This window comes from Pristiophorus japonicus, chromosome 5, assembly GCF_044704955.1.
Source record: "Pristiophorus japonicus isolate sPriJap1 chromosome 5, sPriJap1.hap1, whole genome shotgun sequence".
Classification (NCBI taxonomy): Eukaryota; Metazoa; Chordata; class Chondrichthyes; family Pristiophoridae; genus Pristiophorus; species Pristiophorus japonicus.
In genome coordinates this window covers 263,668,499-263,693,649 of record NC_091981.1, presented here as the reverse complement: position 1 = coordinate 263,693,649, position 25,151 = coordinate 263,668,499, and the positions used below count along the sequence as shown (strand labels likewise).

Below are 25,151 nucleotides of genomic sequence, written 5' to 3'. Positions count from 1 at the left end.
ACGTGGCACTGGTAGCAATCACGAGATTACTACTTTTGATGTCCTACTTTTTAATTTAGCTCCTAGCTCCTTAAATTCGTCTCGTAGGACCTCATCCCTTTTTTTACCTATGTCGTTGGTACCAATGTACACCACGACAACTGGTTGTTCTCCCTCCCTTTTTAGAATGTCCTGCACCCGCTCCAAGACATCTTTGACCCTTGCACCAAGGAGGCAACATGCCATCCTGGAGTCTCGGTTGCGGCCACAGAAACGCCTATCTATTCCCCTTACAACTTAATCCCCTATCACTATCGCTCTCCCACTCTTTTTCCTGCCCTCCTGTGCAACAGAGCCAGCCACGGTGCCATCCCATGATGAGTCATCCCCCTCAACAGTACTCAAAGCGGTGTATCTATTTTGCAGGGGTTGACCGCAGGGGACCCCTGCACTACCTTCCTTGCACTGCTCTTCCTGCTGGTCTTCCATTACCTAGCTGGCTGTGGACCCTTCACCTGCGGTAAGACCAACTTGCTACACGTGCTACTCACGTCATTCTCAGCATCGTGGATGCTCCAGAGTGAATCCACCATCAGCTCCAAATCCGCAATGCGGTCCATCTGGAGCTGGAGGCGGATACACTTCCCGCACACGTAGTCGTCAGGGACACCGGAAGTGTCCCCAACTTCCCACATAGTACAGGAGGAGCATCTCACATGACCGAGCTCTCCTGCCGTGACTTAACCCTTAGATACACTTAAATTGGCAACAACAGTGCTACAAGTTACTGACAACAACAATGTTAAACGGTTACTTACTGATATAAAAAAGAAAAAGAAAAGCTACTCACCAATCACCATCCAATCACTAACCACCTTTTGATTTCTTTCTATTTCTTTTTTGCCTTCTCTCCCCGCTGCAGCTGCACCGGCTGGGCCTCTCCACGCACCTGGGCCTTTATAGGCCGCTCCGACACCACGCACTCCCGCCTCTCGGACTGCCGCCGCCTCTCCACGCACCTGGGCCTTTATAGGCCGCTCCGACACCACGTACTCCTGCCTCTCGGATGGCTGCCGCGTCTCCACGCACCTGGGCCTTTATAGGCCGCTCCGACACCACGCACTCCCGCCTCTCGGACTGCCGCCGCCTCTCCACGCACCTGGGCCTTTATAGGACCTAGGGGGGAGTTGGCCCTGGGCTATTACTGGTGTCGTAAAAATGCTCAGTGTTATTGTACCTGCATTTGTTGCTCACTTACTAATTCCTCTTCCTCATTTTAATAATATAGTGTGATTGGCAGCCTCGAAGGAACACCAATCCTTACCTCTTTGTGAGGCACATTGTCAAAATCAACAGTAAAAATGAAAAAAAGCAATCACTGGTGCCTACCTTGCAAAATCTATTAATGTTTGAAGCAAAATGCATGAGAGGGATGATGAAGCTGTTCCCTTTAAGAGGCCTGTTTCAGCAGGTGAGTTCCCAGTTGTGACCACTACTTGTGAGCCAGGACGAAGGTTGCCAACTCTGATGGGACATGTACCCAGAGGTTTCATCACAGGACCTCCAGTCTCCAAGCACCCCGCCCAGTCAAACAGCAGTTTTCCCCCATCTCCTATATTTATATAGAATCATAGAATGGTTACAGCACAGTAGGAGTCCATACGGCCCGTCGAGCCCGTGCCGGCTCTCTGCAAGAGCACTTCAGCTAGTCCCACTCCCCCACTCTTTCCCTGTAGCAATGCAAATGTTTTCCTTCAGGTACTTATCGAATTCAATTTTGAAAGTCACAGTTAAATCTGCCTCCAACACCCCTTCCTCGGTGAATTCCAGATCCTAACCACTTGCTGCTTAAAAATGTTTTTCCTCATGTGAAGGATAAGGGGTGAGCCATTTAGGACCGAGATGTGGAGAAACTTCTTTACTCAGAGAATTGTGAACCTGTGGAATTCTCTGCCACAGAAAATTGTTGAGGCCAGTTTGTTAGATCATATTGAATGGTGCTGCAGGCTCGAAGGGCTGAAAGGCCTACACCTGCACCTACTTTCTATGTTTCTATGTTTCTATAAACAGAGTTGGGTCACAGATCAGCCATGATCTGAATAAATGGTGGAACAGGCTCGAGGGCGGTAGATGGTTGACTTCTATTCCTATGATAATTATGAAATGCTCGGGGTTGAAATTCAGTTTCTACCACCACCTGTTACTGCGAGCGGGAGGCGGCTAACGTACGGCAAAGTCCGACCTTCGATGGTAAGCGGCGTCCACACCTGCGCAGAAATTCAGTTGGTTCTTTGGCAGAGGTGCCAATAGCTAACGCTGCGCCGGTTAACGCCACCAGTGTGGTGATGTCATCCTGCACCTGATGCTCGGCGGTAAAATCACCTCCTCACAAACGGTGGTACCGAATTTCAACCCCGAGTGTTTTATGGTACTGCATGAAAGTGGAGTTGAAATTCACGATTTAAAAGCAACACCCAAACAGGGACTTGAACCCTGGGCCCTCAGATTAAAAGTCTAATGCTCCACCAACTGAGCTATCCAGGCTCTGCTCAAACTTTGCCCATCGCAGAATTAAATCCCAGTCTCCTGTCTGATAGGCAGGAATATTGATCACTGTATGAACGAGGAACATAAGAACTTAAGAACATAAGAAATAGTAGCAGGAGCCGGCCATATAGACCCTCGGAGACTGCTCTGCCATTTAATACCATCATGGCTGATCCGATCATGGACTCAGGTGCACTTCCCTGCCCTCTCCCCATAACCTCTTAATCCCTTAGCGCTCAAGAAGCTGTCTGTCACGGTCTTAAATTTATTCAATGTCCCTGCTTCCACAGCTCTCTGAAGCAGTGAATACCACAGATTTACAACCCTCAGAGAAGAAATTCCTCCTCACATCTGTTTTAAATGGGTGACCCCTTATTCTAAGATTATGCCCTCTAGTTCTCGTCTCCCCTATCAGTGGAAACACCCGCTCTGCACCCACCTTATCAAGCCCCCTCATAATCGTATACGTTTCGATAAGATCACCTCACATTCTTCTGAATTCCAATGAGTAGAGGCCCAATCTATAAACCTTTCCTCATAAGTCAACCCCCTCATCTCCAGAATCAACCAAGTGAATCTTCTCTCAACTGCCTCCAAAGCAAGTATATCCTTCCTTAAATATGGAAACCAAAACTGCACGCAATATTCCAGGTGTGGCCTCACTCATACCTTGTATAGCTGTAGCAAGACTTCCCTGCTTTTATACTCCATCCCCTTTACAATAAAGCCCAACATGCCATTGGCCTTCCTGATCACTTGCTGTATCTGCATACTAAACTTTTGTGCTTCATGCACAAGTTCCCCCAAGTCCCGCTGTACTGCGGCACTTTGCAATTTTTTTCCATTTAAATAATAACTTGCTCTTTGATTTTTTTCTGCCAAGGTGCATGACCTCACACTTTCCAAAATTATATTCCAATTGCCAAATTTTTGCCCACTCACTTAACCTGTCAATGACCTCCTGCAGATTTTTTGTGTCCTCCTCACACTTTAATTTTTTTTTGCCATCTTTGTATGGTCAGCAAACTTGGCTATGTTACACTCGGAAGTCACGCTGACAAAATTGACTTTTATGACAATACATTAATTATATGGTCACCATTACTGATACTAACTATTCTGGTCAAAGATCGCCCGAAGTGGAGGAAGAGCCTCCAGGAGGGCGCTGAGCACCTCGAGTCTCGTCGCCAAGAGCATGCAGAAAACAAGCGCAGACAGCGGAAGGAGCGTGCGGCAAACCAGACTCCCCACCCACCCTTTCCTTCAACGACTGTCTGTCCCACCTGTGACAGAGACTGTAATTCCCGTATTGGACTGTACATTCACCTGAGAACTCACTTTTAAAGTGGAAGCACATCTTCCTCGATTTCAAGGGCTGCCAATGATGATGATGATGATGATGGTGTGCGTGTGTGCATGAGATGTGTGGATGTTTAAGTCTGTGGGTGGGTGAGAATCATTAGACAGTACTCCACGTGTGACTATTACTTGTGGGCCAGCTCTCAAAATTCAGAATTAGAATTTCAAATGGATGCTCAAAATGGCAACCTACCTTGTGAAGCGGACTCCTCTTACCCAGGGGAGAGTTGTCCCTGGGGTAATACTGGTGCAGTAAAAATGCTCAGTGTTATTGTACCTGCATTTGTTGCTCGCTTACTAATCCCTCTTTCTCATTTTAATACTATAATGTGATTGGCAGCCTCGAAGGAACATCAATCCTTACCTCTTTGTGAGGCACATTGTCAAAATCAACAGGAACGACGCTGGCTGAAAAACAAAAAAAAATCAACCACTGGAGCCTACCTTGTAAAACCTATTAATGTTTGACGCAAAATGCATGAGAGGGATGATGAAGCTGTTCTCTTTAGGAGGCCTGTTTCAGCAGGTGAGTTCCCAGTTGTGACCACTACTTGTGAGCCAGGACTAAGGTTGCCAACTCTGATGGGACATGTACCCAGAGGTTTCATCACAGGACCTCCAGCCTCCAAGCACCCCGCCCAGTCAAACAGCAGTTTTCCCCCATCTCCTATATTTATACATGTCATGTATCTCACACTACTGTACATAACTGTATTTTACCATGCAATGGTAACTGTAACCAGAGATGACCTGTAATCACAAGCTTACCTGACCACCAGGGCTGCACTTGCAGGAGACACTGGATACCTGTCCCAGACAGGTATATAACGATCGGTCTCAGGCAAGTGTGGCATTCGAGAGCTGTGTAATAAAGGTGCAGGCCCTGAGTGAGCTTGACTTCAGTATGTGCCTCGTGTGAATCTGTACTGCGGGGACAGGACTTTACAGTGGCGATGAGTTACGGGATAACAGAATCCACAGAATGGCGAACAACGGCTCAGATGAAAAATACAATGCTGGAAATAATTGGGAGGACTTTATAGAAAGGCTCCAGCAAAGCTTTGTAACCAAAGACTGGTTAGGCGACGACAAGGCAGACAAGAGAAGAGCCCATCTCTTGACCAGCTGTGGCTCGAAAACATACGCTTTAATGAAGGACCTGCTGGCACCAGAGAAACCAGCAAGTCAGTCATTTGAAGAGTTGAGCACACTGGTAAGAGACCACCTGAAGCCAGTGAGCAGCCTACATATGGCCAGACACAGGTTCTACAACCACAGACGCTGTGTGGGCCAGAGCATACCAGACTTCGTGGCGGAACTTCGGGGGTTGGCTAGCTTATGTGAGTTCTCCGATGAACTAAGGAGAGAAGTACTGAGAGACTTTTTTATTGAAGGAATAGGCCACGCAGGCATATTCCGGAAGCTCATAGAAACCAAGAGCTAGAGGCAGCAGCACTGGTTGCACAGACATTCTTGGCAGGAGAAGAAGAAACGAGGTTGATCTACAGTGCGGTTACGACAACTAACGAAACATCAGAACAAGGGGTTCACAGTGTGAAAGAAGCTGTTACCCCCACACACAGACAAAGGCAGGAGAGCAGGCCCTCAACAGCAGGCAGTGGTGCCAGAAGGCATCAAGGGCTACATGAATGGCCGTTCACACCTCATCAACCCACAATGCGAGCAATCAACTCCAAACTGAGAGAAGCTCAAGAGAGATCAGCCAGACGCAGCTCATTCTTTGGAAACAATGGAAGTGGTCTGTGCTGGAGATGTGGGGGAAGGCACTCATCAAGGGCATGTTGGTTTCAGCATGCTGTTTGCAGAAACTGCGACTATACAGTGCATCTGGCCCGCACGTGCAGAAAAACTGCAGCTTGGCTGGTATACGAATCGGAAGGGTCGGAAAGCGGACCAGAAGACAGTGGGGACAGTACCCGGGACACCGATGTACAGCGGGTCAACACAATCAATGGCCACTGCTCCGACAATAAGATGCCTCCAATAATGATGAGGGTCCTACTCAACAGTATACCCGTCAACATGGAGCTGGATGCGGAAGCGAGTCAATCTCTCATGAGCGCTCAACAATTTGAACAGCTGTGGCCGCACAAAAGAGACAGACCCAAACTCAAAAGGGTCGACACCAAACTAAGGACCTATACCAAAGAAATCGTCCCAGACCTTGGCAGCGCCATGCTCTCAGACACACACAAAGGGACAGTGAACCGACTTCCCCTATAGATTGTGACCGGAGATCTCCCAGCACTGCTGGGGAGAAGCTGGCTGGCAAAACTAAACTGGAAATGGGATGATATTCACGCCATGTCATCAGAGAAACGGACCTCCTGCTCAACAGCTCTAAGTCGATTTGAACATCTTTTTCAGCCAGGTGTGGGCACCTTCAAAGGGGCTAAAGTCAAAATCTACATCATACAGGATGTTCGACTGGTCCATCACAAGGCTAGAGCTGTGCCCAATGTGATGAGGGAAAAGATTGAACATGAACTGGACAGGCTTCTGCGGGAAGGCATTATCTCACCCGTGGAATTTAGCGACTGGGCAAGTCCAATCATCACAGTCATGAAGCCTGATGGATCTGTACGAATCTGTGGGGACTACAAATCTACCATAAACAGAGTCTCCCTACAGGACCAATACCCGCTGCCCAGAGCAGAGGACTTATTTGCCACATTGGCTGGAAGAAAACTTTTCTCAAAACTAGATCTCACATCTGCGTATATGACGCAAGAATTGACCATCGAGTCCAAGCTACTCACCACCATCAACACACATCGAGGCCTTTTCATGTACAATCGATGCCCATTCGACATCAGGTCGGCAGCTGCCATATTCCAGCGCAACATGGAGAGTCTGCTCAACTCCATCCCGGGGACGGTTGTATTTCAAGACGACATACTTATCACGGACAGGGACACCGACTCCCATCTCCGCAATTTGGAGGAAGTACTAAAGCGCTTGGATCGGGTAGGCCGAAGAGTTAAGAAATCCAAGTGCCTGTTTCTCGCGCCCGAGGTTGAATTTTTGGGCAGAAGGATTGCCGCTGATGGAATCCGCCCAACAGAGTCCAAAACCGAAGCAATTCGCCTGGCACCCAGGCCCCGGAATGTCTCGGAACTGCACGCCTTTCTCGGGCTACTCAATTACTTTTGGATCTTTATGCAGAACTTAAGCACGCTGCTGGAGCCTCTCCACGTGCTACTCAGGAAGGGGTGGGATTGCTTTTGGGGAGATGCCCAGGAACGCGCCTTCAATAAGGCAGGCAACCTTCTGTGTTCCAACAGTGTTTTGGCTTTCTTGGATCCAGGTAAAAAGCTAGTTCTTACATGTGATGCATCAGCGTACGGGGTCGGGTACGTTTTACAACATGTCAATAGTGCGGGTAAATTACAACCCATTGCTTATGCCTCCAGGTCACTTTCGTGGGCGGTGCGCGTGTACGGAATGGTGGAGAAGGAGGCGCTCGCGTGCGTTTACGGTGTCAAAAAGATGCACCAATACCTTTTCTGGGCCAAGTTCGCATTAGAAACCGACCACAAACCCCTCACGTCCCTACTATCTGAAAGCAAGGCAATAAACGGCAACGCCTCGGTGCGCATTCAACAGTGGGCACTCATGCTGGCGTTTTACGATTACACCATAAGGCACAGGCCAGGCATAGACAACTGTGCCAACGCGCTTAGCAGGCTACCCCTGGCGATCACGGAAGGGTCTGACGACCAGGACTGTGTGATAGTCATGGCAATCAATGCCACAGGTTCGCCCATGACGGCTCGCCAAATCAGAGCCTGGACGACCAGCGATCCCACGTTATCCCTCGTAAAAAGATGAGTCCTAACCGGTGACTGGGCAGAGGCTCGCGATGCCTGCCCCGAGGAGATCAAACCTTTCCATAGGTGCATGCATGAGCTGTCACTTCAAGCAGACTGCCTGATGTGGGGCAGCTGAGTAGTTATGCCTCTGCGAGGCAGAGAGGCATTTGTCCGGGAGCTCCACCGCGAGCACCCGGGGATCATTCTCATGAAGGCCATAGCCAGATCCCACATCTGGTGGCCTGGCATTGACGCGGACTTGGAGCTCTGCGTCCGACGGTGCACCATTTGTGCCCAACTCAGTAATGCCCCCAGGGAGGCCCCCCTGAGCCCCTGGCCCTGGCCCACCAAACCGTGGTCGCGGGTGCACGTAGACTATGCGGGCCCATTCATGGGCAAAATGTTCCTCGTAGTTGTAGATGCATTTTCTAAGTGGGTCGAATGCATCATTTTAAACTCGAGCACCAGCTCCACCACTGTGGAGAGCCTTGGAACCATGTTCGCAACGCACGGCATTCCTGACATATTGCTCAGTGATAATGGTCCGTGCTTCACCAGCGCAGAATTCCAAGATTTTACAAGTGACCACGGCATAAATCACGTTAGGACGGCACCGTTCAAGCCGGCCTCCAACGGCCAGGCGGAGCGAGCAGTGCAGATCATTGAACAAGGCATGCTCAAAATCCCAGGTCCCACACTGCAGGGCCGCCTGTCGTGACTGCTGCTGGCATACAGACCTCGTCCGTATTCATTGACTGGAGTTCCCCCCGCGCAACTATTAATGAAACGGACCTTAAAGACAAGGCTCTCATTAATCCTCCCAGACATGCATGAAATCGTTGAGACAAAGTACCGTAAGCTAACCGAGTACCATGACCGAAATTCGAGGGGGAGGTGGAATGAGATAGGGGACAAAGTGTTTGGCAGAGATCCCAAATGGCTTGCAGGGACAGTAACAGACAAGGAAGGAAACAGGCCACTGGTGGTACAAATGGACAATGGCAAAAACTGCCGGAGGCATGTAGACCAAGTCAAAAATAGATTTACCAACAACACTGCTGAACCAGAGGCAGACTACAATGTGGAACTCAAACCACACCTGGTGGACAGACAGAGGGAACAACCTGAGGAAAGGGCAATCCCAACAGACAGCCCAGGTGAGACACCAACAATCACACTGAATGAAACAGACAGCCCAGGCGAGATACCAGCAATCAACCCGAAAGAACAACAGGCACCAAGGCAAACAACTGAACCACAACTAAGACGCTCCACTCGAGAGCGTAGACCACCTGAGAGACTGAACCTATAAAGACAAAAAGACTTTGGGGGAGGGTGATGTCATGTATCTCACACTAATGTACATAACTGTATCTTATCATGCGATACATGCCTGTAACCAGAGATGACCTGTAACCACAAGCTTAACTTACCACCACGGGTGCACTTGCATGAGACACTGGAGACAAGGAGAAACTTCTTCACCCAGAGAGTGGTGAACCTGTGGAATTCTCTATCACAGGAAGTTGTTGAGGCCAACCAAAAATTAAATATATTCAAAAAGGAGTTAGATGTCCTTACTACTACGGGGATCAAGGGGTATGGCGAGAAAGCAGGAATGGGGGACTGAAGTTGCATGTTCAGCCATGAACTCATTGAATGGCGGTGCAGGCTTGAAGGGCCGAATGGCCTACCCCTGCACCTATTTTCTATGTTTCTATGTTTCTATGGATACCTGTCCCAGACAGGTATATAAGGACAGGTCTCAGGCAATTGTGGCATTCGAGAGCAGTGTAATAAAGGTGCAGTTCCTGAGTGACCTTGACTGCAGTATGTGCCTCGTGTGAATCTGGACTGTGGGGACAGGACTTTACAATACAGCGTCATAGAATGGTTACAGCACAGTAGGAGTCCATACAGCCCATCGAGCCCGTGCCGGCTCTCTGCAAGAGCACTTCAGCTAGTCCCACTTCCCCGCCCTTTCCCCGTAGCCCTGCAATTTTTTTTCCTTCAGGTACTTATCCAATTGAATTTTGAAGGTCACACTTGAATCTGCCTCCAACACCCCTTCCTCAGTGAATTCCAGATCCTAACCACTCGTTGATGAAAAATGCTTTTCCTCATGTGAAGGATAAGGGGTTACCCATTTAGTACCGAGATGTGGAGAAACTTCTTTACTCAGAGAATTGTGAACCTGTGGAATTCTCTACCACAGAAAGTTGTTGAGGCCAGTTTGTTAGATATATTCAAAAGGGAGTTAGATGTGGCCCTTACGCAAAAGGGATCAAGAGATATGGAGAAAAAGCAGGAATGGGGTACTGAAGTTACATGATCAGCCATGATCATATTGAATGGTGGTGCAGGCTCGAAGGGCTGAAAGGCCTACACCTGCACCTACTTTCTATGTTTCTATGTCTCTATAAACAGAGTTGGGTCACAGATCAGCCATGATCTGAATAAATGGTGGAACAGGCTCGAGGGCGGTAAATGGTTGACTTCTATTCCTATGATAATGATGAAATGCTCGGGGTTGAAATTCAGTTTCTACCACCACCTGTTACTGCGAGCGGGAGGCGGCTAACGTACGGCAAATGCCGACCTTCGATGGTAAGCGGCGTCCACACCTGCGCAGAAATTCAGTTGGTTCTTTGGCAGAGGTGCCAAGAGTTAACGCTGCGCCGGTTAACGCCACCAGTGTGGTGATGTCATCCTGCACCTAACGCTCGGCGGTAAAATCTCCGCCTCACAAACGGTGTTACCGAATTTCGACCCCGAGTGTTTTATGGTACTGCATGAAAGTTGAGCAGAGAATCACGATTTAAAAGCAACAGCCAAACATGAACTTGAACCCTGGGCCCTCAGATTAAAAGTCTGATGCTCTACCGACTGAGCTATCCCAGCTTTGCTCAAGCTTTGCCCATCGCAGAATTAAATTCCCATCTCCTGCCTGATGGGCAGGAATATTGATCACTGTACTAACGAGGAACATAAGAACATAAGAACATAAGAAATAGTAGCAGGAGTAGGCCATACAGCCCCTCGGAGCCTGCTCTGCCATTTAATACCATCATGGCTGATTCGATCATGGACTCAGGTGCACTTCCCTGCCCTCTCCCCATAACCTCTTAATCCCTTAGCGGTCGAGAAGCTGTCTGTCACGGTCTTAAATTTATTCAATGTCCCTGCTTCCACAGCTCGCTGAAACAGCATATTTCACAGATTTACAACTCTCTGAAAGAAGAAATTACTCCTTTGCCTCTGTTTTAAATGGGTGACCCCTTATTCTAAGATTATGCCCTCTAGTTGTAGTCTCCCGTATCAGTGGAAACATCCTGTCTGCATCCACCTTATTAAGCCCCCACATAATCGTATACGGTTCGATAAGATCACCTCTCATTCTTCTGAATTCCAATGAGTAGAGTCCCAATCTATAAACCTTTCCTCATAAGTCAACCCCGTCATCTCCGGAATCAACCAAGTGAATCTTCTCTGATCTACCTCCAAAGCAAGTATATCCTTCCTTAAATTTTAACCTACACATCGATTGATCAAACCAAATCGCACGGGGTAGCCTTGAGGAGGAATTCATAGAATGCATACGGGATTGTTTCTTGGAACAGTATGTTACAGAACCTACAAGGGATCAAGCTATCTTAGATCTGGTCCTGTGTAATGAGACAGGAATAATAAACGATCTCCTCGTAAAAGATCCTCTCAGAATGAGTGATCACAGTATGGTTAAATTTGTAATAAGATTGAGGGTGAGGAAGTAGTGTCTCAAACGAGCGTATTATGCTCAAACAAAGGGGACTACAGTGGGATGAGGGCAGAGTTGGCCAAAGTAGACTGGGAACACAGGTGGCACAATTGAGGAACAATGGAGGACTTTTAAGGAGCTCTTTCATAGTGCTCAACAAAAATATATTCCAGTGAAAAGAGAAGGGATAACCAGTCGTGGATAACCAAGGAAATAAAGGAAAGTATCAAATTAAAACCAATGCGGAGAAGGTGGCCAAGGTTAGTGGGAAACTAGAAGATTGGGAAAATTTTAAACGACAGCAAAGAATGATTAAGAAAGCAATAAAGAAAGGGAAGATAGATTACGAAAGTAAACTTGCGCAAAACATAAAAACAGATAGTAAAAGCTTTTACCGAGATATAAAACGGAAAAGAGTGACTAAAATAAATGTTGGTCCCTTCGAAGATGAGAAGGGGGATTTAATAATAGGAAATGTGGAAATGGCTGAGACCTTAAACAATTATTTTGCTTCGGTCTTCACAGTGGAAGACACAAAAACCATGTCATAAATTGCTGGTCACAGGAATGTGGGAAGGGAGGACCTTGAGACAATCATTATCACAAGTGGGGTAGTGCTGGACAGGCTAATGGGACACAAGGTAGACAAGTCCCCTAGTCCTGATGAAATGCATCCCAGGGTATTAAAAAAGATGGCGGAAGTTATAGCAGATGCATTCGTTATAATCTACCAAAATTCTCTGGACTCTGGGGAGGTACCAGCGGATTGGAAAGCAGCTAATGTAACGCCTCTGTTTAAAAAAGGGGCAGACCAAAGGCAGGTAACTATAGGCCGGTTAGTTTAACATCTATAGTGAGGAAAATGCTTGAAGCTATCATTAAGGAAGAAATAGCGAGACATCAAGATAGGAATAGTGCAATCAAGCAGACGCAGCATGGATTCATGAAGGGGAAATCATGTTTAACTAATTTACTGGAATTCTTTGAGGATATAACGAGCATGGTGGATAGAGGTGTACCGATGGATGTGGTGCATTTCGATTTCGAAAAGGCATTCGATAAGGTGCCACACAAAAGGTTACTGCAGAAGATAAAGATACGCGGAGTCAGAGGAAATGTATTAGCATGGATTGGGAACTGGCTGGCTAACAGAAAGCAGAGAGTCGGGATAAATGGGTCCTTTTCGGGTTGGAAATCGGTGGTTAGTGGTGTGCCACAGGGATCGGTGCTGGGACCACAACTGTTCACAATATACATCGATGACCTGGAAGAGGGGACAGAGTGCAGTGCAACAAAATTTGCAGATGACACAAAGATTAGTGGGAAAGCGGGTTATATAGAGGACACAGGGAGGCTGCAAAGAGATTTAGATAGGTTAAGCGAATGGGCTAAGATTTGGCAGATGTAATACAATGTCGGAAAATGTGAGGTCATCCACCATGGAAAAAAACACAGTAAAAGGGAATATTATTTGAATGGAGAGAAATTACAACATGCTGCAGTGCAAAGGGACCTGGGGGTCCCTGTGCATGAATCCCAAAAAGTTAGTTTGCAGGTGCAGCAGGTAATTAGGAAGGCGAATGGAATGTTGGCCTTCATTGCGAGAAGGATGGAGTACAAAAGCAGGGAGGTCCTGCTGCAACTGTATAGGGTATTGGTGAGGCCGCACCTGGAGTACTGCGTGCAGTTTTGGTCACCTTACTTAAGGAAGAATATACTAGCTTTGGAAGGGGTATAGAGACGATTCACTAGGCTGATTCCGGAGATGAGAGGGTTACCTTATGATGACAGATTGAGTAGACTGGGTCTTTACTCGTTGGAGTTCAGAAGGATGAGGGGGGATCTTAGAGAAACATTTAAAATAATGGAAGGGATAGACAAGATAGAGGCAGAGAGGTTGTTTCCACTGGTCGGGGGGACTAGAACGAGGGGGCACAGCCTCAAAATACGGGGGAGCCAATTTAAAACCGAGTTGAGAAGGAATTTCTTCTCCCAGAGGGTTGTGAATCTGTGGAATTCTCTGCCCAAGGAAGCAGTTGAGGCTAGCTCATTGAATGTATTCAAACCACAGATAGACAGATTTTTAACCAATAAGGGAATTAAGGGTTATGGGGAGCGGGGGGGTAAGTGGAGCTGAGTCCACGGCCAGATCAGCCATGATCTTGTTGAATGGCGGAGCATGCTCGAGGGACTGGATGGCCTACTCCTGTGCTTAATTCTTATGTTCTTATGTTCGTATGAAACCAAAACTGCACGCAATATTCCAGGTGTGCCCTCACTAATACATTGTATAGCTGTCGAAAGACTTCCCTGCTTTGATACTGCATCACCTTTACAATAAAGGTCAATATACCATTGGCCTTCCTGATCACTTGCTGTATCTGCATACTAAACTTCTGCGTTTCATGCACAATTACCCCTAAGTCCCGCTGTACTGCAGCACTTTGCAATTTTTCTGCATTTAAATAATAACTTGCTCTTTGATTTTTTTCTGCCAAGGTGCATGATCTCACACTTTCCAACATTATACTCCATCTGACAAATTTTTGCCCACTCACTTAACCTGTCAATGACCTCCTGCAGAGTTTTAGTGTCCTCCTCACACTTTGATTTTTTTCCCATCTTTGTCTGGTCAGCAAACTTGGCTATGTTACACTCGGAAGTCACGCTGACAAAATTGACTTTTATGACAATACATTAATTATATGGTCACCATTACTGATACTAACTATTCTGGTCAAAGATCGCCCGAAGTGGAGGAAGAGCCTCCAGGAGGGCGCTGAGCACCCCGAGTCTCGTCACCGAGAGCATCCAGAAAACAAGCGCAGACAGAGGAAGGAGCGTGCGGCAAACCAGACTCCCCACCCACCCTTTCCTTCAACGACTGTCTGTCCCACCTGTGACAGAGACTGTAATTCCCGTATTGGACTGTACATTCACCTGAGAACTCACTTTTAAAGTGGAAGCAATTCTTCCTCGATTTCAAGACACTGCCAATGATGATGATGATGATGATGGTGTGCGTGTGTGCATGAGATGTGTGGATGTTTCAGTCTGTGGGTGGGTGAGAATCATTAGACAGTACTCCACGTGTGACTATTACTTGTGGGCCAGCTCTCAAAATTCAGAATGAGAATTTCAAATGGATGCTCAAAATGGCAACCTACCTTGTGAAGCGGACTCCTCTTACCCAGGGGAGAGTTGTCCCTGGGGTAATACTGGTGCAGTAAAAATGCTCAGTGTTATTGTACCTGCATTTGTTGCTCGCTTACTAATTCCTCTTCCTCATTTTAATAATGTAGTGTGACTGGCAGCCTCGAAGGAACACCAATCCTTACCCCTTTGTGAGACACATTGTCAAAATCAACAGTAACGACGCCGGCCGAAAAAACAAAAAAAAGCAACCACTGGAGCCTACCTTGTAAAACCTATTTATGTTTGAAGCAAAATGCATGAGAGGGATGATGAAGCTGTTCCCTTTAAGAGGCCTGTTTCAGCAGGTGAGTTCCCAGTTGTGACCACTACTTGTGATCCAGGACTAAGGTTGCCAACTCTGATGGGACATGTACCCAGAGGTGTTGGCACAGGACCTCCAGCCTCCAAGCACCCCGCCCAGTCAACAGCAGTTTTCCCCCATCTCCTATATTTATATAGAATCATACAATGGTTACAGCACAGCAGGAGACCATACGGCCTGTCGAGCCTGTGCCGGCTCTCTGCAAGAACACTTCAGCTAGACCCACTCCCCCGCCCTTTCCCCGTAGCCCTGCAATTTGTTTTCCTTCAGGTACTTATCTAATTCAATTTTGAAGGTCACAGTTGAATCTGCCTCCAACATCCCTTCCTCAGTGAATTCCAGATCCTAACCACTCGCTGCTTAAAAATGTTTTTCCTCATGTGAAGGATAAGGGGTTAGCCATTTAGGACCGAGATGTGGAGAAACTTCTTTACTCAGAGAATTGTGAACCTGTGGAATTCTCTTCCACAGAAAGTTGTTGAGGCCAGTTTGGTAGATATATTCAAAAGGGAGTTAGATGTGGCCCTTACGGCAAAAGGGATCAAGAGATATGGAGAAAAAGCAGGAATGGGGTACTGAAGTTACATGATCAGCCATGATCATATTGAATGGTGGTGCAGGCTCGAAGGGCTGAAAGGCCTACGCCTGCACCTACTTTCTATGTTTCTATGTTTCTATAAACAGAGTTGGGTCACAGATCAGCCATGATCTGAATAAATGGTGGAACAGGCTGGAGGGCGGTAAATGGTTGACTTCTATTCCTATGATAATTATGAAATGCTCGGGGTTGAAATTCAGTTTCTACCACCACCTGTTACTGCGAGCGGGAGGCGGCTAACGTACGGCAAATGCCGACCTTCGATGGTAAGCGGCGTCCACACCTGCGCAGAAATTCAGTTGGTTCTTTGGCAGAGGTGCCAATAGCTAACGCTGCGCCGGTTAACACCACCAGTGTGGTGATGTCATCCTGCACCTAACGCTCGGCGGTAAAATCACCTCCTCACAAACAGTGGTACCGAATTTCGACACCGAGTGTTTTATGATACTGCATGAAAGTGGAGTTGAGATTCATGATTTAAAAGCAACACCCGAACAGGGACTTGAACCCTGGGCCCTCAGATTAAAAGTCTGATGCTCTACCGACTGAGCTATCCGGGCTCTGCTCAAACTTTGCCCATCGCAGAATTAAATCCCAGTCTCCTGTATGATAGGCAGGAATATTGATCACTGAACTAACGAGGAACTTGGCGATGTTGCACTCGGAAGTCACGCTGACAAAATTGACTTTTATGACAATACATTAATTATATGATCACCATTACTGATACTAACTATTCTGGTCAAAGATCGCCCGAAGTGGAGGAAGAGCCTCCAGGAGGGCGCTGAGCACCCCGAGTCTCGTCACCTAGAGCATCCAGAAAACAAGCGCAGACAGAGGAAGGAGCGTGCGGCAAACCAGACTCCCCACCCACCCTTTCCTTCAACGACTGTCTGTTCCACCTGTGACAGAGACTGTCATTCCCGTATTGGACTGTACATTCACCTGAGAACTCACTTTTAAAGTGGAAGCAATTCTTCCTCGATTTCAAGACACTGCCAATGATGATGATGATGATGATGGTGTGCGTGTGTGCATGAGATGTGTGGATGTTTAAGTCTGTGGGTGGGTGAGAATCATTAGACAGTACTCCACGTGTGACTATTACTTGTGGGCCAGCTCTCAAAATTCAGAATGAGAATTTCAAATGCATGCTCAAAATGGCAACCTACCTTGTGAAGCGGACTCCTCTTACTGAGGGGAGAGTTGTCCCTGGGGTAATACTGGTGCAGTAAAAATGCTCAGTGTTATTGTACCTGCATTTGTTGCTCGCTTACTAATTCCTCTTCCTCATTTTAATAATGGAGTGTGACTGGCAGCCTCGAAGGAACACCAATCCTTACCCCTTTGTGAGACACATTGTCAAAATCAACAGTAACGACGCCGGCCGAAAAAACAAAAAAAAGCAACCACTGGAGCCTACCTTGTAAAACCTATTTATGTTTGAAGCAAAATGCATGAGAAGGATGATGAAGCTGTTCCCTTTAAGAGGCCTGTTTCAGCAGGTGAGTTCCCAGTTGTGACCACTACTTGTGATCCAGGACTAAGGTTGCCAACTCTGATGGGACATGTACCCAGAGGTGTTGGCACAGGACCTCCAGCCTCCAAGCACCCCGCCCAGTCAACAGCAGTTTTCCCCCATCTCCTATATTTATATAGAATCATACAATGGTTACAGCACAGCAGGAGACCATACGGCCTGTCGAGCCTGTGCCGGCTCTCTGCAAGAACACTTCAGCTAGACCCACTCCCCCGCCCTTTCCCCGTAGCCCTGCAATTTGTTTTCCTTCAGGTACTTATCTAATTCAATTTTGAAGGTCACAGTTGAATCTGCCTCCAACATCCCTTCCTCAGTGAATTCCAGATCCTAACCACTCGCTGCTTAAAAATGTTTTTCCTCATGTGAAGGATAAGGGGTTAGCCATTTAGGACCGAGATGTGGAGAAACTTCTTTACTCAGAGAATTGTGAACCTGTGGAATTCTCTTCCACAGAAAGTTGTTGAGGCCAGTTTGGTAGATATATTCAAAAGGGAGTTAGATGTGGCCCTTACGGCAAAAGGGATCAAGAGATATGGAGAAAAAGCAGGAATGGGGTACTGAAGTTGCATGATCAGCCATGATCATATTGAATGGTGGTGCAGGCTCGAAGGGCTGAAAGGCCTACGCCTGCACCTACTTTCTATGTTTCTATGTTTCTATAAACAGAGTTGGGTCACAGATCAGCCGTGATCTGAATAAATGGTGGAACAGGCTGGAGGGCGGTAAATGGTTGACTTCTATTCCTATGATAATTATGAAATGCTCGGGGTTGAAATTCAGTTTCTACCACCACCTGTTACTGCTAGCGGGAGGCGGCTAACGTACGGCAAATGCCGACCTTCGACGGTAAGCGGCGTCCACACCTGCGCAGAAATTCAGTTGGTTCTTTCGCAGAGGTGCCAATAGCTAACGCTGCGCCGGTTAACGCCACCAGTGTGTGATGTCATCCTGCACCTAACGCTCGGCGGTAAAATCACCTCCTCACAAACGGTGGTACCGAATTTCGACCCCGAGTGTTTTATGGTACTGCATGAAAGTGGAGTTGAGATTCACGATTTAAAAGCAACGCCCAAACAGGGACTTGAACCCTGGGCCCTCAGATTAAAAGTCTGATGCTCTACCGACTGAGCTATCCGGGCTCTGCTCAAACTTTGCCCATCGCAGAATTAAATCCCAGTCTCCTGTATGATAGGCAGGAATATTGATCACTGTACTAACGAGGAACTTGGCTATGTTACACTCGGAAGTCACGCTGACATAATTGACTTTTATGACAATACATTAATTATATGGTCACCATTACTGATACTAACTATTCTGGTCAAAGATCGCCCGAAGTGGAGGAAGAGCCTCCAGGAGGGCGCTGAGCACCCCGAGTCTCGTCACCTAGAGCATCCAGAAAACAAGCGCAGACAGAGGAAGGAGCGTGCGGCAAACCAGACTCCCCACCCACCCTTTCCTTCAACGACTGTCTGTCCCACCTGTGACAGAGACTGTCATTCCCGTATTGGACTGTACATTCACCTGAGAACTCACTTTTCAAGTGGAAGCAATTCTTCCTCGATTTCAAGACACTGCCAATGATGATGACGATGATGATGGTGTGCGTGTGTGCATGAGATGTGTGGATGTTTAAGTCTGTGGGTGGGTGAGAATCATTAGACAGTACTCCACGTGTGACTATTACTTGTGGGCCAGCTCTCAAAATTCAGAATGAGAATTTCAAATGGATGCTCAAAATGGCAACCTACCTTGTGAAGCGGACTCCTCTTACCCAGGGGAGAGTTGTCCCTGGGGTAATACTGGTGCAGTAAAAATGCTCAGTGTTATTGTACCTGCATTTGTTGCTCGCTTACTAATTCCTCTTCCTCATTTTAATAATGTAGTGTGACTGGCAGCCTCGAAGGAACACCAATCCTTACCCCTTTGTGAGACACATTGTCAAAATCAACAGTAACGACGCCGGCCGAAAAAACAAAAAAAAGCAACCACTGGAGCCTACCTTGTAAAACCGATTAATGTTTGAAGCAAAATGCATGAGAGGGATGATGAAGCTGTTCCCTTTAAGAGGCCTGTTTCAGCAGGTGAGTTCCCAGTTGTGACCACTACTTGTGATCCAGGACTAAGGTTGCCAACTCTGATGGGACATGTACCCAGAGGTGTTGGCACAGGACCTCCAGCCTCCAAGCACCCCGCCCAGTCAAACAGCAGTTTTCCCCCATCTCCTATGTTTATATAGAATCATAGAATGGTTACAGCACAGCAGGAGACCATACGGCCTGTCGAGCCCGTGCCGGCTCTCTGCAAGAACACTTCAGCTAGACCCACTCCCCCGCCCTTTCCCTGTAGCCCTGCAATTTGTTTTCCTTCAGGTACTTATCTAATTCAATTTTGAAGGTCACAGTTGAATCTGCCTCCAACATCCCTTCCTCAGTGAATTCCAGATCCTAACCACTCGCTGCTTAAAAATGTTTTTCCGAATGTGAAGGATAAGGGGTTAGCCATTTAGGACCGAGATGTGGAGAAACTTCTTTACTCAGAGAATTGTGAACCTGTGGAATTCTCTACCACAGAAAGTTGTTGAGGCCAATTTGTTAGATATATTCAAAAGGGAGTTAGATGTGGCCCTTACGGCAAAAGGGATCAAGAGATATGGAGAAAAAGCAGGAATGGGGTACTGAAGTTACATGATCAGCCATGATCATATTGAATGGTGGTGCAGGCTCGAAGGGCTGAAAGGCCTACGCCTGCACCTACTTTCTATGTTTCTATGTTTCTATAAACAGAGTTGGGTCACAGATCAGCCATGATCTGAATAAATGGTGGAACAGGCTCGAGGGCGGTAAATGGTTGACTTCTATTCCTATGATAATTATGAAATGCTCGGGGTCGAAATTCAGTTTCTACCACCACCTGTTACTGCGAGCGGGAGGCGGCTAACGTACGGCAAATGCCGACCTTCGATGGTAAGCGGCGTCCACACCTGCGCAGAAATTCAGTTGGTTCTTTGGCAGAGGTGCCAATAGCTAACGCTGCGCCGGTTAACGCCACCAGTGTGGTGATGTCATCCTGCACCTAACGCTCGGCGGTAAAATCTCCTCCTCACAAACGGTGGTACCGAATTTCGACCCCGAGTGTTTTATGGTACTGCATGAAAGTGGAGTTGAGATTCACGATTTAAAAGCAACGCCCGAACAGGGACTTGAACCCTGGGCCCTCAGATTAAAAGTCTGATGCTCTACCGACTGAGCTATCCGGGCTCTGCTCAAACTTTGCCCATCGCAGAATTAAATCCCAGTCTTCTGTATGATAGGCAGGAATATTGATCACTGAACTAACGAGGAACTTGGCTATGTTACACTCGGAAGTCACGCTGACAAAATTGACTTTTATGACAATACATTAATTATATGGTCACCATTACTGATACTAACTATTCTGGTCAAAGATCGCCCGAAGTGGAGGAAGAGCCTCCAGGAGGGCGCTGAGCACCCCGAGTCTCGTCACCGAGAGCATCCAGAAAACAAGCGCAGACAGAGGAAGGAGCGTGCGGCAAACCAGACTCCCCACCCACCCTTTCCTTCAACGACTGTCTGTCCCACCTGTGACAGAGACTGTCATTCCCGTATTGGACTGTACATTCACCTGAGAACTCACTTTTAAAGTGGAAGCAATTCTTCCTCGATTTCAAGACACTACCAATGATGATGATGATGATGATGGTGTGCGTGTGTGCATGAGATGTGTGGATGTTTCAGTCTGTGGGTGGGTGAGAATCATTAGACAGTACTCCACGTGTGACTATTACTTGTGGGCCAGCTCTCAAAATTCAGAATGAGAATTTCAAATGGATGCTCAAAATGGCAACCTACCTTGTGAAGCGGACTCCTCTTACCCAGGGGAGAGTTGTCCCTGGGGTAATACTGGTGCAGTAAAAATGCTCAGTGTTATTGTACCTGCATTTGTTGCTCGCTTACTAATTCCTCTTCCTCATTTTAATAATGTAGTGTGACTGGCAGCCTCGAAGGAACACCAATCCTTACCCCTTTGTGAGACACATTGTCAAAATCAACAGTAACGACGCCGGCCGAAAAAACAAAAAAAAGCAACCACTGGAGCCTACCTTGTAAAACCGATTAATGTTTGAAGCAAAATGCATGAGAGGGATGATGAAGCTGTTCCCTTTAAGAGGCCTGTTTCAGCAGGTGAGTTCCCAGTTGTGACCACTACTTGTGATCCAGGACTAAGGTTGCCAACTCTGATGGGACATGTACCCAGAGGTGTTGGCACAGGACCTCCAGCCTCCAAGCACCCCGCCCAGTCAAACAGCAGTTTTCCCCCATCTCCTATATTTATATAGAATCATAGAATGGTTACAGCACAGCAGGAGACCATACGGCCCGTCGAGCCCGTGCCGGCTCTCTGCAAGAACACTTCAGCTAGTCACACTCCCCCACCCTTTCCCCGTAGCCCTGCAATTTGTTTTCCTTCAGGTACTTACCTAATTCAATTTTGAAGGTCACAGTTGAATCTGCCTCCAACATCCCTTCCTCAGTGAATTCCAGATCCTAACCACTCGCTGCTTAAAAATGTTTTTCCTCATGTGAAGGATAAGGGGTTAGCCATTTAGGACCGAGATGTGGAGAAACTTCTTTACTCAGAGAATTGTGAACCTGTGGAATTCTCTACCACAGAAAGTTGTTGAGGCCAATTTGTTAGATATATTCAAAAGGGAGTTAGATGTGGCCCTTACGGCTAAAGGGATCAAGAGATATGGAGAAAAAGCAGGAATGGGGTACTGAAGTTACATGATCAGCCATGATCATATTGAATGGTGGTGCAGGCTCGAAGGGCTGAAAGGCCTACGCCTGCACCTACTTTCTATGTTTCTATGTTTCTATAAACAGAGTTGGGTCACAGATCAGCCATGATCTGAATAAATGGTGGAACAGGCTCGAGGGCGGTAAATGGTTGACTTCTATTCCTATGATAATTATGAAATGCTCGGGGTCGAAATTCAGTTTCTACCACCACCTGTTACTGCGAGCGGGAGGCGGCTAACGTACGGCAAATGCCGACCTTCGATGGTAAGCGGCGTCCACACCTGCGCAGAAATTCAGTTGGTTCTTTGGCAGAGGTGCCAATAGCTAACGCTGCGCCGGTTAACGCCACCAGTGTGGTGATGTCATCCTGCACCTAACGCTCGGCGGTAAAATCTCCTCCTCACAAACGGTGGTACCGAATTTCGACCCCGAGTGTTTTATGGTACTGCATGAAAGTGGAGTTGAGATTCACGATTTAAAAGCAACGCCCGAACAGGGACTTGAACCCTGGGCCCTCAGATTAAAAGTCTGATGCTCTACCGACTGAGCTATCCGGGCTCTGCTCAAACTTTGCCCATCGCAGAATTAAATCCCAGTCTTCTGTATGATAGGCAGGAATATTGATCACTGAACTAACGAGGAACTTGGCTATGTTACACTCGGAAGTCACGCTGACAAAATTGACTTTTATGACAATACATTAATTATATGGTCACCATTACTGATACTAACTATTCTGGTCAAAGATCGCCCGAAGTGGAGGAAGAGCCTCCAGGAGGGCGCTGAGCACCCCGAGTCTCGTCACCGAGAGCATCCAGAAAACAAGCGCAGACAGAGGAAGGAGCGTGCGGCAAACCAGACTCCCCACCCACCCTTTCCTTCAACGACTGTCTGTCCCACCTGTGACAGAGACTGTCATTCCCGTATTGGACTGTACATTCACCTGAGAACTCACTTTTAAAGTGGAAGCAATTCTTCCTCGATTTCAAGACACTACCAATGATGATGATGATGATGATGGTGTGCGTGTGTGCATGAGATGTGTGGATGTTTCAGTCTGTGGGTGGGTGAGAATCATTAGACAGTACTCCACGTGTGACTATTACTTGTGGGCCAGCTCTCAAAATTCAGAATGAGAATTTCAAATGGATGCTCAAAATGGCAACCTACCTTGTGAAGCGGACTCCTCTTACCCAGGGGAGAGTTGTCCCTGGGGTAATACTGGTGCAGTAAAAATGCTCAGTGTTATTGTACCTGCATTTGTTGCTCGCTTACTAATTCCTCTTCCTCATTTTAATAATGTAGTGTGACTGGCAGCCTCGAAGGAACACCAATCCTTACCCCTTTGTGAGACACATTGTCAAAATCAACAGTAACGACGCCGGCCGAAAAAACAAAAAAAAGCAACCACTGGAGCCTACCTTGTAAAACCGATTAATGTTTGAAGCAAAATGCATGAGAGGGATGATGAAGCTGTTCCCTTTAAGAGGCCTGTTTCAGCAGGTGAGTTCCCAGTTGTGACCACTACTTGTGATCCAGGACTAAGGTTGCCAACTCTGATGGGACATGTACCCAGAGGTGTTGGCACAGGACCTCCAGCCTCCAAGCACCCCGCCCAGTCAAACAGCAGTTTTCCCCCATCTCCTATATTTATATAGAATCATAGAATGGTTACAGCACAGCAGGAGACCATACGGCCCGTCGAGCCCGTGCCGGCTCTCTGCAAGAACACTTCAGCTAGTCACACTCCCCCACCCTTTCCCCGTAGCCCTGCAATTTGTTTTCCTTCAGGTACTTACCTAATTCAATTTTGAAGGTCACAGTTGAATCTGCCTCCAACATCCCTTCCTCAGTGAATTCCAGATCCTAACCACTCGCTGCTTAAAAATGTTTTTCCTCATGTGAAGGATAAGGGGTTAGCCATTTAGGACCGAGATGTGGAGAAACTTCTTTACTCAGAGAATTGTGAACCTGTGGAATTCTCTACCACAGAAAGTTGTTGAGGCCAATTTGTTAGATATATTCAAAAGGGAGTTAGATGTGGCCCTTACGGCTAAAGGGATCAAGAGATATGGAGAAAAAGCAGGAATGGGGTACTGAAGTTACATGATCAGCCATGATCATATTGAATGGTGGTGCAGGCTCGAAGGGCTGAAAGGCCTACGCCTGCACCTACTTTCTATGTTTCTATGTTTCTATAAACAGAGTTGGGTCACAGATCAGCCGTGATCTGAATAAATGGTGGAACAGGCTGGAGGGCGGTAAATGGTTGACTTCTATTCCTATGATAATTATGAAATGCTCGGGGTCGAAATTCAGTTCCTACCACCACCTGTTACTGCGAGCGGGAGGCGGCTAACGTACGGCAAATGCCGACCTTCGATGGTAAGCGGCGTCCACACCTGCGCAGAAATTCAGTTGGTTCTTTGGCAGAGGTGCCAATAGCTAACGCTGCGCCGGTTAACGCCACCAGTGTGGTGATGTCATCCTGCACCTAACGCTCGGCGGTAAAATCACCTCCTCACAAACAGTGGTACCGAATTTCGACCCCGAGTGTTTTATGATACTGCATGAAAGTGGAGTTGAGATTCATGATTTAAAAGCAACACCCGAACAGGGACTTGAACCCTGGGCCCTCAGATTAAAAGTCTGATGCTCTACCGACTGAGCTATCCGGGCTCTGCTCAAACTTTGCCCATCGCAGAATTAAATCCCAGTCTCCTGTATGATAGGCAGGAATATTGATCACTGAACTAACGAGGAACTTGGCGATGTTGCACTCGGAAGTCACGCTGACAAAATTGACTTTTATGACAATACATTAATTATATGATCACCATTACTGATACTAACTATTCTGGTCAAAGATCGCCCGAAGTGGAGGAAGAGCCACCAGGAGGGCGCTGAGCACCCCGAGTCTCGTCACCTAGAGCATCCAGAAAACAAGCGCAGACAGAGGAAGGAGCGTGCGGCAAACCAGACTCCCCACCCACCCTTTCCTTCAACGACTGTCTGTTCCACCTGTGACAGAGACTGTCATTCCCGTATTGGACTGTACATTCACCTGAGAACTCACTTTTAAAGTGGAAGCAATTCTTCCTCGATTTCAAGACACTGCCAATGATGATGATGATGATGATGGTGTGCGTGTGTGCATGAGATGTGTGGATGTTTAAGTCTGTGGGTGGGTGAGAATCA

General features: G+C 47.3%; 7 non-coding genes across 7 annotated transcripts; all 7 read right to left on the bottom strand.

Moving 5' to 3' along the window:
* Nucleotides 1-2,450: 2,450 nt before the first annotated feature.
* Nucleotides 2,451-2,523, bottom strand: trnak-uuu (transfer RNA lysine (anticodon UUU)). The gene has a single exon. It is a non-coding gene; the product is annotated as a tRNA-Lys (tRNA).
* An 8,023-nt stretch (nucleotides 2,524-10,546) lies between these two features.
* trnak-uuu (transfer RNA lysine (anticodon UUU)) lies at nucleotides 10,547-10,620 on the bottom strand. Its single transcript has one exon. It is a non-coding gene; the product is annotated as a tRNA-Lys (tRNA).
* A 5,457-nt stretch (nucleotides 10,621-16,077) lies between these two features.
* Nucleotides 16,078-16,150, bottom strand: trnak-uuu (transfer RNA lysine (anticodon UUU)). Its single transcript has one exon. It is a non-coding gene; the product is annotated as a tRNA-Lys (tRNA).
* A 2,046-nt stretch (nucleotides 16,151-18,196) lies between these two features.
* trnak-uuu (transfer RNA lysine (anticodon UUU)) lies at nucleotides 18,197-18,269 on the bottom strand. Its single transcript has one exon. It is a non-coding gene; the product is annotated as a tRNA-Lys (tRNA).
* Nucleotides 18,270-20,317: 2,048 nt separating this feature from the next.
* trnak-uuu (transfer RNA lysine (anticodon UUU)) lies at nucleotides 20,318-20,390 on the bottom strand. Its single transcript has one exon. It is a non-coding gene; the product is annotated as a tRNA-Lys (tRNA).
* Nucleotides 20,391-22,438: 2,048 nt separating this feature from the next.
* Nucleotides 22,439-22,511, bottom strand: trnak-uuu (transfer RNA lysine (anticodon UUU)). The gene has a single exon. It is a non-coding gene; the product is annotated as a tRNA-Lys (tRNA).
* A 2,048-nt stretch (nucleotides 22,512-24,559) lies between these two features.
* Nucleotides 24,560-24,632, bottom strand: trnak-uuu (transfer RNA lysine (anticodon UUU)). Its single transcript has one exon. It is a non-coding gene; the product is annotated as a tRNA-Lys (tRNA).
* Nucleotides 24,633-25,151: the final 519 nt, after the last annotated feature.